The 16,009-nt window shown below is 41.0% G+C and overlaps 2 non-coding genes across 2 annotated transcripts; both read right to left on the bottom strand.

Annotated features, from left to right (window-relative positions):
* Positions 1 to 3,827: 3,827 nt before the first annotated feature.
* Positions 3,828 to 3,933, bottom strand: LOC118480751. Its single transcript, XR_004863728.1, has one exon. It is a non-coding gene; the product is annotated as a small nucleolar RNA R71 (small nucleolar RNA).
* Positions 3,934 to 9,477: 5,544 nt separating this feature from the next.
* Positions 9,478 to 9,583, bottom strand: LOC118480752. Its single transcript, XR_004863729.1, has one exon. It is a non-coding gene; the product is annotated as a small nucleolar RNA R71 (small nucleolar RNA).
* Positions 9,584 to 16,009: the final 6,426 nt, after the last annotated feature.

Below are 16,009 nucleotides of genomic sequence, written 5' to 3' on the forward strand. Positions count from 1 at the left end.
AACCTGACTTTGACCTTCGGTTTAAACCCAAATGGTCCAACCACTGTTCGAGATGAATGTGGTTATGTGACCATAATTAGGTAGGTGATTAACCCTTAAAAGGGCATGACGTGATGTCGTGGTCACTATCAAATTTAATCCCCAAAACAACTATAGTTAGTGGTAAGAGGGTATCGAACTCAGGGAGTATGTGGAAGGTATGTCGGTTGTATAACTTTCTACTTAAACTACTATTAAACTAAAATTGCAGAATTTAAAATTCAAGAGTTTGGATTGTTGTTTTAGAATACTAAATTAAAAACTAGTTGCAAATCAAATGTTGGTTGTAAAACAAATTAGGAGAGAACAATGACCATCTTAGGTTTCAGTTTCTTTAAACAGTTGTGTGTAATTCCAACTAGAAAGAGTTACATAGACATAACTCGTGTATAGATAATTGAAGTGATAAAAGGGAACAAAGTACTCGGATTAAATAAACGCGAGGTTGTTTCCCGATGACCAATTAATCAATAACCAACCCTAACCCTTCCCGTGATATCTCGATTGCCAACGGCACCAAGAACGTACGATTAAGACTAGAAATTGCAATATCGATTAACAAGTTACAAGCAATCAAACATACACCATGATATTCAAGCAATGCAAGTTATCATTCTAGAAATTCAGAAATAAACACACAAAAGTTCAAAAGAAACCTTCACCTAAGATGATCACCGAAGAGTTTAGCCGGACATAGTTTGGTGAATCATCATACCAACAAATCTAATGTTCATAGGAATCATAAACACAAACCGAGTGTTAAGAATTGTTCAAAACCAAGCAAGCACAGCCAAATTCGCCCCTAGTGAGTTCCAAAACCGTCCAATGATGAGGAATGATGAAAAGACACCATCAAACTGATTTAAGAGGGCAGTTACATTTTTTCACGCAGACACCACCGTAAATTACGGCTCCACCATAATTTACGGTGGACTTAAATGTGTTACGGTGTGTATTGTTTGATTTACGGTGGGAACTTTGCCAAAATCAGGTCCACCGTAAATTACGTTGGAACCGTAATTTACGGCGACCGCCTGATGGTTTTGCTTTGTGCCTTAATGTCACTTGTGCCGCCCCAAGAAGTCAAATGATGATGATCATTGTTGTCTTTTCTTACCGTCCACAGAACCCAATCCTTGATGTTGTTGCTTCGCGGCCCAATCCAACAACTCCACAAGTCAGCCGCCCATAACATACATGTCACCTAGTCCACAACTTGTATTGTTGGCCCAATCAACCAAGAGTCTTGTGAACAAAGCCTCATGTGCACCTGACAATATGGATGCCAAAGTCAGCTCACAAGTTTCGAAGCCCCCCTAGATGGTCTGTCGCCCATGTGCATATGTCGGCTTAGATGATGTGATGATGATGTTTGTTTGCTGACCATGTGCCATCAAAGAAATACAAACCTTCCTAAACCGGCCAAACCCATGTGCGGCCCATCTCTCATATGCGTGTCTATCTTCTATTCGGCCCAAAGAGGAGTCCATGTGTAGCCTTGAAAGTCCACGTGACTTTCTGAAAGTAATACTAGTATTATTCCTTTGAATGCTTTCCAAATCTACTCCCCATGTAATTGATGATATTGATGTGATGTTGCTGATGATGTTGATATATCTTTCATGAAAGTCAAGCCCACATGATGTCTTGTATTTTCTCACCAACTCCAAGACCCCAACTCACGAGATGATGATATGTTGATTTTAGGATGATGATTATGTTGTCAAAACCCTAAAACCACATGATGTGATGCCTGCTTCTTCACATGTACTCGCTGCCTTTTTATATCTATCGTAGCCTCGGTTCCAATTTAACCGAATTAAGCGATTTACCTGTAAAACACACGAACACTCGTAGTTACTAAGTTCAAGCAAATAACCAAGTAAAGCATGGAATTTTAATCTTTTTAAACCATTTAAGGGTTGTCCAACGGACCACCCGTCACATCCCCACACTTACCCGTTGCTTGTCCCAAGCAACCCGTTCGAAAATTATTTCAACAACACAAGCGATCAACGTGTAAACCAAACTAAAATATATCGTCCTTTTACTAACTTTTTATCACACCACAAGACACACCCCTCACAAAAATCTCTCGGTGACAAGAAATATTAGCACATAATGCTAAACCACTCAATGCGTGTGTGTTTTTGTGTTAATAGAACTTGTGTATGAATTCTTGTTAAACCACAAAATTTGACGTGATGTCGCGGTCACAATCAAATTTAATCCAATTACAACTAATTAGCTAGCGGTAAGTGGGTATCGAACACAGGGAGTTTGTGGAATATGTGATATCTCGATGTATGTCTAACTTCACTAAAGTAAACTAAATTGAAAGAAAAATAAATTTCAATGTTTGGGTTGATTGGTTTTAATTAACTAAATTAAACTAAATTAGATTACAAATCAAGGTTAAGTTTTGTAACAAGATAAGAGGATAGTGATCATCCCGAGTTTCAGGTTTTAAGGGACAACTAACGTTCATGTTCAACTGGAAAGAACCACATAGACATGGCTCATGTAAGATCAATTGTTTGTGATGAAAGGGAACTAAGTACTCGGATTCCTAGAACGCGAGGTTGTTACCCGATGACCAATCAACACATATCCAACCCTAATCCCTCCCATGATATCTCGATTGCCAACGGCACCAAGAACGTATGGTTTAGAACTATGATCAAACATACATCAACAATTTACAAACAACCAATCAAACACCATAATAAACTAACAACACATGCACAGTCTAATATTCCAGAAAGTAAAGAACAAACATAATTGTCACAAATAAAACCTTACATCCGAGATGATCACCAAGCAAACCTAGTCGCTCATAGTGTTATGAACCATCATCACAATCGAACATTTGTCCATTGGAATCAAAAACAAAGTCTTCATGTTTAGATCACTCAAGAACACCTTCACAATTGCACCAAATTCAACTATTGTGCATACTACTTCATCCTTTAGACCACAACAATCGGGTTTTCAGTATTCAACCATCCCATTTGGGCAAACTTCGGGAATTCAAGGAGATGGTTATGATGAGGGATTTGAAGATTTTGAGGGGTATGATGATGATGGGTACGCTTATGGAGGTTATGGTGATCAAGGGGAGTTTGGGTATGTGCAAAGTCAATCTCAAGGGATGGCAAGTGTTGGTGGAATGCCACAACAACAACTTATACCACAACACATTCGGCCAAGACCACAAGGGCCACCAATGCAACCACCTATTCCATTGCAACAAGTCCGGCCACAACATGTACAACAACAATTTCAAAGACCACCTCAACGCCCACCGATGCGACAACAACAGTTTCAACAACCAATCGCACCACAAGGGCAAGTACCAAGGCCAAATGGTCCTATTATTCCAAGAGGTAGGTATGGTGTACCAAGGAGACACCTTAGAGAAAATGTGAGGGGCATTGAAGCACATTTTCGGCCGGTAATCACGCAAAACCCTTCACCGGTAGTCATTCCTCATAATGATCAAGGGCGAACATTTGAAGTAAGAACCAACTCTTTGCAAAGTTTACCAAAGTACAAGGGGTTGGCAACGGAGGAGCCTTATTTTCATTTAGAGGCTTATGACTCGATTTGCAACACTCTTTGGAGTCAAGGGTTTTCAGCCGACGATATTAAATTGGTTTTGTTCCAATTTTCATTGGAAGAGAAGGCGAAAAAATGGTTCTACACGTTACCTTCGGCATCCATATATACATGGGGGGAGATGCAACAAACTTTCTTGGATGAGTTTTACACCGCCCAAAAGACCAACGATGCAAGGAAGGGGTTGAGAAGCTTCCAACAACAACATGGTGAGATGTTTCATGAGGCATTCGAGCGTTTCAATATGATGATTAAAAATTGCCCTTACCATGGAATTGAATTGTGGGAGTTGATGAATGCCTTTCACGAGGGGTTGAGTGCCGAAGATGCACGTGATTTGATGTCTATCACCGATGGGACTTTTGGAACAAACTATGAGAACGATGATTGGGAGTTCTTGGAAAGCATGGCAACTACATCAAAGAGGAAAGCTCAAGCCTCAAGAAGAGCCCGACCGACCACTACCCGACCTCAAGTGCACGCCATAGATGATGGTAATGCTCAAACCACTAACCAAATTTATGATGCTAGTGCTTTGTGTAATGAAATAGGTCATGCGGCTTAAAATTGCCAAGGGATGTTGGAAGGGCAATACGAAGAAGTCCATGCAGTTCAAGGTCAAGGTCAAGGAGGAGGTGGTAGGAACTACAACAACATGAACTCTAATACTTACCACCCCGGGTTGAGGAACCACCCAAATTTTCGCTATGGGAACCGTTCAAATCAAGCTAACCCGAATTTCCAAGGAAACCAAGGATTTCAAAGGCAATATCAAACGGGTCAAAGCTCTTCGGGTGGAAATGAGATGATGGAGATGTTGAAGGCGATGCAAAGTGAAATGCAACGAATGAATCAACGTGATGAGGTTCGGATGCAAAAGGACGAGGTTCGTGACAAAAGCATCCAATCGTTGACCACTCAAATGGGTCAACTTGCGAGTGACGTGGCGATTTTAAAGAAAGCAAAAGGCCAGCTACCGAGTGATACGGTGCCAAATCCCAAGAACATAAAAAGCATTAACATCAATGTGGTAAGCACCGTTCCTAGTACCGAATTTAATGAAAAATGTCTAACTTCTTCGTGTCAAGTGAATGCAGGTTTGGAAAAAGATGCCGAAGTCGAGAATGATAAAGAGTATGGAGTGCCAATCGTGCCTATCCGTGTGGGAAAATTAAAAATCCCTCACGCATTGTTGGACTACGGGGCAAGTGTGAGTGTGCTACCAAGCGATTTATACGATATGTACGACTTTGGTCCACTCGAAGGTATAGACACCATGGTGAGCTTAGCGGATGGAAGTTGGAGGCGTCCACGGGGAATGGTTAGGAATGTTAAGATTCAGTTGGGAGAATTTGAATACCCGGTGGATTTCCTAGTTTTGGACTATGCTTCTACCAATATGGCATCACAACAAAGGGTAATTTTAGGTCGACCGTTTCTATACGCAGCAAATGCTCAAATTAATTGTAGAGACGAGATTATTACCATGACCGAAAAGAACCGTAGGTTGTATTTTGATGTTCAAACTAGAGGGATTAGTTATGAGTCCATTGAGAGGAAGGGTGATGAGTCTAGTGATTGTATGAAAAATGTGTTACCACGAATGAGAAAAAAGCACCCACCGGACCGTGAAGAAACACATATTGGTGCGAGCGAGAGTGTATTGGATTACCCACCGAGTCAAAACAAGATGGATGCATTTTGCTCAATGGCACAAGGAAGTGTTGGAGATGGCAGGAACCGATTCTTTGAGCCACCATAAATGGGAGTGGCGTGGTCTGGCTGAAGACTTGAAACTTAGCGCTGCTCGGGAGGCAACCCGGGATTTTATATTGATCTTGCTGTTTTTATTTTTCTATGTTTCAGGGCCATCAAATTAAATCCAATTACAACTAATTAGCTAGCGGTAAGTGGGTATCGAACACAGGGAGTTTGTGGAATATGTGCTATCTCGATGTATGTCTAACTTCACTAAAGTAAACTAAATTGAAAGAAAAATAAATTTCAATGTTTGGGTTGATTGGTTTTAATTAACTAAATTAAACTAAATTAGATTACAAATCAAGGTTAAGTTTTGTAACAAGATAAGAGGATAGTGATCATCCCGAGTTTCAGGTTTTAAGGGACAACTAACGTTCATGTTCAACTGGAAAGAACCACATAGACATGGCTCATGTAAGATCAATTGTTTGTGATGAAAGGGAACTAAGTACTCGGATTCCTAGAACGCGAGGTTGTTACCCGATGACCAATCAACACATATCCAACCCTAATCCCTCCCATGATATCTCGATTGCCAACGGCACCAAGAACGTATGGTTTAGAACTATGATCAAACATACATCAACAATTTACACACAACCAATCAAACACCATAATAAACTAACAACACATGCACAGTCTAATATTCCAGAAAGTAAAGAACAAACATAATTGTCACAAATAAAACCTTACATCCGAGATGATCACCAAGCAAACCTAGCCGCTCATAGTGTTACAAACCATCATCACAATCGAACCTTTGTCCATTGGAATCAAAAACAAAGTCTTCATGTTTAGATCACTCAAGAACACCTTCACAATTGCACCAAATTCAACTATTGTGCATACTACTTCATCCTTTAGACCACAACAATCGGGTTTTCAGTATTCAACCATCCCATTTGGGCAAACTTCGGGAATTCAAGGAGATGGTTATGATGAGGGATTTGAAGATTTTGAGGGGTATGATGATGATGGGTACGCTTATGGATGTTATGGTGATCAAGGGGAGTTTGGGTATGTGCAAAGTCAATCTCAAGGGATGGCAAGTGTTGGTGGAATGCCACAACAACAACTTATACCACAACACATTCGGCCAAGACCACAAGGGCCACCAATGCAACCACCTATTCCATTGCAAGAAGTCCGGCCACAACATGTACAACAACAATTTCAAAGACCACCTCAACGCCCACCGATGCGACAACAACAGTTTCAACAACCAATCGCACCACAAGGGCAAGTACCAAGGCCAAAATCAGGTCCACCGTAAATTACGTTGGAACCGTAATTTACGGCGACCGCCTGATGGTTTTGCTTTGTGCCTCAATGTCACTTGTGCCGCCCCAAGAAGTCAAATGATGATGATCATTGTTGTCTTTTCTTACCGTCCACAGAACCCAATCCTTGATGTTGTTGCTTCGCGGCCCAATCCAACAACTCCACAAGTCAGCTGCCCATAACATACATGTCACCTAGTCCACAACTTGTATTGTTGGCCCAATCAACCAAGAGTCTTGTGAACAAAGCCTCATGTGCACCTGACAATATGGATGCCAAAGTCAGCTCACAAGTTTCGAAGCCCCCCTAGATGGTCTGTCGCCCATGTGCATATGTCGGCTTAGATGATGTGATGATGATGTTTGTTTGCTGACCATGTGCCATCAAAGAAATACAAACCTTCCTAAACCGGCCAAACCCATGTGCGGCCCATCTCTCATATGCGTGTCTATCTTCTATTCGGCCCAAAGAGGAGTCCATGTGTAGCCTTGAAAGTCCACGTGACTTTCTGAAAGTAATACTAGTATTATTCCTTTGAATGCTTTCCAAATCTACTCCCCATGTAATTGATGATATTGATGTGATGTTGCTGATGATGTTGATATATCTTTCATGAAAGTCAAGCCCACATGATGTCTTGTATTTTCTCACCAACTCCAAGACCCCAACTCACGAGATGATGATATGTTGATTTTAGGATGATGATTATGTTGTCAAAACCCTAAAACCACATGATGTGATGCCTGCTTCTTCACATGTACTCGCTGCCTTTTTATATCTATCGTAGCCTCGGTTCCAATTTAACCGAATTAAGCGATTTACCTGTAAAACACACGAACACTCGTAGTTACTAAGTTCAAGCAAATAACCAAGTAAAGCATGGAATTTTAATCTTTTTAAACCATTTAAGGGTTGTCCAACGGACCACCCGTCACATCCCCACACTTACCCGTTGCTTGTCCCAAGCAACCCGTTCGAAAATTATTTCAACAACACAAGCGATCAACGTGTAAACCAAACTAAAATATATCGTCCTTTTACTAACTTTTTATCACACCACAAGACACACCCCTCACAAAAATCTCTCGGTGACAAGAAATATTAGCACATAATGCTAAACCACTCAATGCGTGTGTGTTTTTGTGTTAATATAACTTGTGTATGAATTCTTGTTAAACCACAAAATTTGACGTGATGTCGCGGTCACAATCAAATTTAATCCAATTACAACTAATTAGCTAGCGGTAAGTGGGTATCGAACACAGGGAGTTTGTGGAATATGTGATATCTCGATGTATGTCTAACTTCACTAAAGTAAACTAAATTGAAAGAAAAATAAATTTCAATGTTTGGGTTGATTGGTTTTAATTAACTAAATTAAACTAAATTAGATTACAAATCAAGGTTAAGTTTTGTAACAAGATAAGAGGATAGTGATCATCCCGAGTTTCAGGTTTTAAGGGACAACTAACGTTCATGTTCAACTGGAAAGAACCACATAGACATGGCTCATGTAAGATCAATTGTTTGTGATGAAAGGGAACTAAGTACTCGGATTCCTAGAAAGCGAGGTTGTTACCCGATGACCAATCAACACATATCCAACCCTAATCCCTCCCATGATATCTCGATTGCCAACGGCACCAAGAACGTATGGTTTAGAACTATGATCAAACATACATCAACAATTTACAAACAACCAATCAAACACCATAATAAACTAACAACACATGCACAGTCTAATATTCCAGAAAGTAAAGAACAAACATAATTGTCACAAATAAAACCTTACATCCGAGATGATCACCAAGAAAACCTAGCCGCTCATAGTGTTATGAACCATCATCACAATCGAACCTTTGTCCATTGGAATCAAAAACAAAGTCTTCATGTTTAGATCACTCAAGAACACCTTCACAATTGCACCAAATTCAACTATTGTGCATACTACTTCATCCTTTAGACCACAACAATCGGGTTTTCAGTATTCAACCATCCCATTTGGGCAAACTTCGGGAATTCAAGGAGATGGTTATGATGAGGGATTTGAAGATTTTGAGGGGTATGATGATGATGGGTACGCTTATGGATGTTATGGTGATCAAGGGGAGTTTGGGTATGTGCAAAGTCAATCTCAAGGGATGGCAAGTGTTGGTGGAATGCCACAACAACAACTTATACCACAACACATTCGGCCAAGACCACAAGGGCCACCAATGCAACCACCTATTCCATTGCAACAAGTCCGGCCACAACATGTACAACAACAATTTCAAAGACCACCTCAACTCCCACCGATGCGACAACAACAGTTTCAACAACCAATCGCACCACAAGGGCAAGTACCAAGGCCAAATGGTCCTATTATTCCAAGAGGTAGGTATGGTGTACCAAGGAGACACCTTAGAGAAAATGTGAGGGGCATTGAAGCACATTTTCGGCCGGTAATCACGCAAAACCCTTCACCGGTAGTCATTCCTCATAATGATCAAGGGCGAACATTTGAAGTAAGAACCAACTCTTTGCAAAGTTTACCAAAGTACAAGGGGTTGGCAACGGAGGAGCCTTATTTTCATTTAGAGGCTTATGACTCGATTTGTAACACTCTTTGGAGTCAAGGGTTTTCAGCCGACGATATTAAATTGGTTTTGTTCCAATTTTCATTGGAAGAGAAGGCGAAAAAATGGTTCTACACGTTACCTTCGGCATCCATATATACATGGGGGGAGATGCAACAAACTTTCTTGGATGAGTTTTACACCGCCCAAAAGACCAACGATGCAAGGAAGGGGTTGAGAAGCTTCCAACAACAACATGGTGAGATGTTTCATGAGGCATTCGAGCGTTTCAATATGATGATTAAAAATTGCCCTTACCATGGAATTGAATTGTGGGAGTTGATGAATGCCTTTCACGAGGGGTTGAGTGCCGAAGATGCACGTGATTTGATGTCTATCACCGGTGGGACTTTTGGAACAAACTATGAGAACGATGATTGGGAGTTCTTGGAAAGCATGGCAACTACATCAAAGAGGAAAGCTCAAGCCTCAAGAAGAGCCCGACCGACCACTACCCGACCTCAAGTGCACGCCATAGATGATGGTAATGCTCAATCCACTAACCAAATTTATGATGTTTGTGCTTTGTGTAATGAAATAGGTCATGCGGCTGAAAATTGCCAAGGGATGTTGGAAGGGCAATACGAAGAAGTCCATGCAGTTCAAGGTCAAGGTCAAGGAGGAGGTGGTAGGAACTACAACAACATGAACTCTAATACTTACCACCCCGGGTTGAGGAACCACCCAAATTTTCGCTATGGGAACCGTTCAAATCAAGCTAACCCGAATTTCCAAGGAAACCAAGGATTTCAAAGGCAATATCAAACGGGTCAAAGCTCTTCGGGTGGAAATGAGATGATGGAGATGTTGAAGGCGATGCAAAGTGAAATGCAACGAATGAATCAACGTGATGAGGTTCGGATGCAAAAGGACGAGGTTCGTGACAAAAGCATCCAATCGTTGACCACTCAAATGGGTCAACTTGCGAGTGACGTGGCGATTTTAAAGAAAGCAAAAGGCCAGCTACCGAGTGATACGGTGCCAAATCCCAAGAACATAAAAAGAATTAACATCAATGTGGTAAGCACCGTTCCTAGTACCGAATTTAATGAAAAATGTCTAACTTCTTCGTGTCAAGTGAATGCAGGTTTGGAAAAAGATGCCGAAGTCGAGAATGATAAAGAGTATGGAGTGCCAATCGTGCCTATCCGTGTGGGAAAATTAAAAATCCCTCACGCATTGTTGGACTACGGGGCAAGTGTGAGTGTGCTACCAAGCGATTTATACGATATGTACGACTTTGGTCCACTCAAAGGTATAGACACCATGGTGAGCTTAGCGGATGGAAGTTGGAGGCGTCCACGGGGAATGGTTAGGAATGTTAAGATTCAGTTGGGAGAATTTGAATACCCGGTGGATTTCCTAGTTTTGGACTATGCTTCTACCAATATGGCATCACAACAAAGGGTAATTTTAGGTCGACCGTTTCTATACGCAGCAAATGCTCAAATTAATTGTAGAGACGAGATTATTACCATGACCGAAAAGAACCGTAGGTTGTATTTTGATGTTCAAACTAGAGGGATTAGTTATGAGTCCATTGAGAGGAAGGGTGATGAGTCTAGTGAATGTATGAAAAATGTGTTACCACGAATGAGAAAAAAGCACCCACCGGACCGTGAAGAAACACATATTGGTGCGAGCGAGAGTGTATTGGATTACCCACCGAGTCAAAACAAGATGGATGCATTTTGCTCAATGGCACAAGGAAGTGTTGGAGATGGCAGGAACCGATTCTTTGAGCCACCATAAATGGGAGTGGCGTGATCTGGCTGAAGACTTGAAACTTAGCGCTGCTCGGGAGGCAACCCGGGATTTTATATTGATCTTGCTGTTTTTATTTTTCTATGTTTCAGGGCCATCAAATTAAATCCATTTACAACTAATTAGCTAGCGGTAAGTGGGTATCGAACACAGGGAGTTTGTGGAATATGTGCTATCTCGATGTATGTCTAACTTCACTAAAGTAAACTAAATTGAAAGAAAAATAAATTTCAATGTTTGGGTTGATTGGTTTTAATTAACTAAATTAAACTAAATTAGATTACAAATCAAGGTTAAGTTTTGTAACAAGATAAGAGGATAGTGATCATCCCGAGTTTCAGGTTTTAAGGGACAACTAACGTTCATGTTCAACTGGAAAGAACCACATAGACATGGCTCATGTAAGATCAATTGTTTGTGATGAAAGGGAACTAAGTACTCGGATTCCTAGAACGCGAGGTTGTTACCCGATGACCAATCAACACATATCCAACCCTAATCCCTCCCATGATATCTCGATTGCCAACGGCACCAAGAACGTATGGTTTAGAACTATGATCAAACATACATCAACAATTTACAAACAACCAATCAAACACCATAATAAACTAACAACACATGCACAGTCTAATATTCCAGAAAGTAAAGAACAAACATAATTGTCACAAATAAAACCTTACATCCGAGATGATCACCAAGCAAACCTAGCCGCTCATAGTGTTACAAACCATCATCACAATCGAACCTTTGTCCATTGGAATCAAAAACAAAGTCTTCATGTTTAGATCACTCAAGAACACCTTCACAATTGCACCAAATTCAACTATTGTGCATACTACTTCATCCTTTAGACCACAACAATCGGGTTTTCAGTATTCAACCATCCCATTTGGGCAAACTTCGGGAATTCAAGGAGATGGTTATGATGAGGGATTTGAAGATTTTGAGGGGTATGATGATGATGGGTACGCTTATGGATGTTATGGTGATCAAGGGGAGTTTGGGTATGTGCAAAGTCAATCTCAAGGGATGGCAAGTGTTGGTGGAATGCCACAACAACAACTTATACCACAACACATTCGGCCAAGACCACAAGGGCCACCAATGCAACCACCTATTCCATTGCAACAAGTCCGGCCACAACATGTACAACAACAATTTCAAAGACCACCTCAACGCCCACCGATGCGACAACAACAGTTTCAACAACCAATCGCACCACAAGGGCAAGTACCAAGGCCAAAATCAGGTCCACCGTAAATTACGTTGGAACCGTAATTTACGGCGACCGCCTGATGGTTTTGCTTTGTGCCTCAATGTCACTTGTGCCGCCCCAAGAAGTCAAATGATGATGATCATTGTTGTCTTTTCTTACCGTCCACAGAACCCAATCCTTGATGTTGTTGCTTCGCGGCCCAATCCAACAACTCCACAAGTCAGCCGCCCATAACATACATGTCACCTAGTCCACAACTTGTATTGTTGGCCCAATCAACCAAGAGTCTTGTGAACAAAGCCTCATGTGCACCTGACAATATGGATGCCAAAGTCAGCTCACAAGTTTCGAAGCCCCCCTAGATGGTCTGTCGCCCATGTGCATATGTCGGCTTAGATGATGTGATGATGATGTTTGTTTGCTGACCATGTGCCATCAAAGAAATACAAACCTTCCTAAACCTGCCAAACCCATGTGCGGCCCATCTCTCATATGCGTGTCTATCTTCTATTCGGCCCAAAGAGGAGTCCATGTGTAGCCTTGAAAGTCCACGTGACTTTCTGAAAGTAATACTAGTATTATTCCTTTGAATGCTTTCCAAATCTACTCCCCATGTAATTGATGATATTGATGTGATGTTGCTGATGATGTTGATATATCTTTCATGAAAGTCAAGCCCACATGATGTCTTGTATTTTCTCACCAACTCCAAGACCCCAACTCACGAGATGATGATATGTTGATTTTAAGATGATGATTATGTTGTCAAAACCCTAAAACCACATGATGTGATGCCTGCTTCTTCACATGTACTTGCTGCCTTTTTATATCTATCGTAGCCTCGGTTCCAATTTAATCGAATTAAGCGATTTACCTGTAAAACACATGAACACTCGTAGTTACTAAGTTCAAGCAAATAACCAAGTAAAGCATGGAATTTTAATCTTTTTAAACCATTTAAGGGTTGTCCAACGGACCACCCGTCAGGGCACCTCCTAATTATTTCGTTTGCTTAGTTAATTGTCGGGTCAAACTATTTAGTTAAAAAGTCAAACTGGGCAGAATTATAAATAATAATTAAAACTAATAATACAGAGGTTATAAATTATATTTTAACACTCTAATAACTTGGTAATTATTATTAGAACATGTTCAAACAGGTTCAACCCGACAATTCTGAGTTTAGGGTCGGTTCGCAACCGAAAGTCGCAAAAGCTTGACTTTTGCGTTGACGTTCAGTTCTGACCCGATTAAGCTTAATTCTTCTATGTATTTTTCCCTTTCTCTTTTTTTTTTCATTTCATTTTTTTTATAACACATCAAACTCAACAATATATACAAGAACATCAATACTACATACTAAATCTCCTAAACCGGGTCATCTCAATAGGTAAAATTTTGTAGGAAGTAGGTTTGGGTCACAACCGAATGGTATAAGGCTCAAACATGGTTTTCTAAAGACCAAACCCCCACCCCTCACAATACCAAGCTCATATATATAAAGTATGAGGTCCAACCCACCAATCCCACACTCTCACACGTCTAGACGAGGCTACCTAAAAGTCCCCTATCATTTTCAAAAGCATGCTAACTCTAGGATTTAACAAGAATTCATACACAAGTTCTATTAACACAATCAACACACCGCCACTCAAAACAAAGAAAACATATTAATAATCATATGTGGCTCAAACTCTCACCAAGAAAGGACTAGAAATGGGTGTCGGTATGTCAAGTGGAACAATATCAAGTGTTCAAATTTCGACAATTTTTCGCTTGATTTCACAATTTTTTAAAATTCTCAAAAATTTCCCCCCTCATCCCCACACTTGGGATACATTGTCCCAATGTATGGTTTTGAGGGAAAGATCGCTTCTAAAAAAAAACATTAGCTTTCGCTAATACTCTCAAATCCCAATTTTTTTTTTTTTTTTTTTTGTATCATAAAGCAAACAAACTAACTACCAATATTTCAAAGCTAAAGAACATAACAAGACTAAGGAAAGAGTACATTGACCTGGTGAAGTTTGACACAACAGATGTTGTAAATAATCCGATTTCCAATCATCACCTTCACGCAACTCTCCGCACATCTTCCCCACACTTGAATGCCGCCATGGCCCTGAAACATAGAAAAATAAAAACAGCAAGATCAATATAAAATCCCGGGTTGCCTCCCGAGCAGCGCTAAGTTTCAAGTCTTCAGCCAGACCATGCCACTCCCATTTATGGTGGCTCAAAGAATCGGTTCCTGCCATCTCCAACACTTCCTTGTGCCATTGAGCAAAATGCATCCATCTTGTTCTGACTCGGTGGGTAATCCAATACACTCTCGCTCGCACCAATATGTGTTTCTTCACGGTCCGGTGGGTGCTTTTTTCTCATTCGTGGTAACACATTTTTCATACAGTCACTAGACTCATCACCCTTCCTCTCAATGGACTCATAACTAATCCCTCTAGTTTGAACATCAAAATACAACCTACGGTTCTTTTCGGTCATGGTAATAATCTCGTCTCTACAATTAATTTGAGCATTTGCTGCGTATAGAAACGGTCGACCTAAAATTACCCTTTGTTGTGATGCCATATTGGTAGAAGCATAGTCCAAAACTAGGAAATCCACCGGGTATTCAAATTCTCCCAACTGAATCTTAACATTCCTAACCATTCCCCGTGGACGCCTCCAACTTCCATCCGCTAAGCTCACCATAGTGTCTATACCTTCGAGTGGACCAAAGTCGTACATATCGTATAAATCGCTTGGTAGCACACTCACACTTGCCCCGTAGTCCAACAATGCGTGAGGGATTTTTAATTTTCCCACACGGATAGGCACGATTGGCACTCCATACTCTTTATCATTCTCGACTTCGGCATCTTTTTCCAAACCTGCATTCACTTGACACGAAGAAGTTAGACATTTTTCATTAAATTCGGTACTAGGAACGGTGCTTACCACATTGATGTTAATGCTTTTTATGTTCTTGGGATTTGGCACCGTATCACTCGGTAGCTGGCCTTTTGCTTTCTTTAAAATCGCCACGTCACTCGCAAGTTGACCCATTTGAGTGGTCAACGATTGGATGCTTTTGTCACGAACCTCGTCCTTTTGCATCCGAACCTCATCACGTTGATTCATTCGTTGCATTTCACTTTGCATCGCCTTCAACATCTCCATCATCTCATTTCCACCCGAAGAGCTTTGACCCGTTTGATATTGCCTTTGAAATCCTTGGTTTCCTTGGAAATTCGGGTTAGCTTGATTTGAACGGTTCCCATAGCGAAAATTTGGGTGGTTCCTCAACCCGGGGTGGTAAGTATTAGAGTTCATGTTGTTGTAGTTCCTACCACCTCCTCCTTGACCTTGACCTTGAACTGCATGGACTTCTTCGTATTGCCCTTCCAACATCCCTTTGCAATTTTCAGCCGCATGACCTATTTCATTACACAAAGCACAAACATCATAAATTTGGTTAGTGGTTTGAGCATTACCATCATCTATGGCGTGCACTTGAGGTCGGGTAGTGGTCGGTCGGGCTCTTCTTGAGGCTTGAGCTTTCCTCTTTGATGTAGTTGCCATGCTTTCCAAGAACTCCCAATCATCGTTCTCATAGTTTGTTCCAAAAGTCCCACCGGTGATAGACATCAAATCACGTGCATCTTCGGCACTCAACCCCTCGTGAAAGGCATTCATCAACTCCCACAATTCA

This window comes from Helianthus annuus, chromosome 7 (genome assembly GCF_002127325.2).
Source record: "Helianthus annuus cultivar XRQ/B chromosome 7, HanXRQr2.0-SUNRISE, whole genome shotgun sequence".
In the NCBI taxonomy this organism is placed as follows: Eukaryota; Viridiplantae; Streptophyta; class Magnoliopsida; order Asterales; family Asteraceae; genus Helianthus; species Helianthus annuus.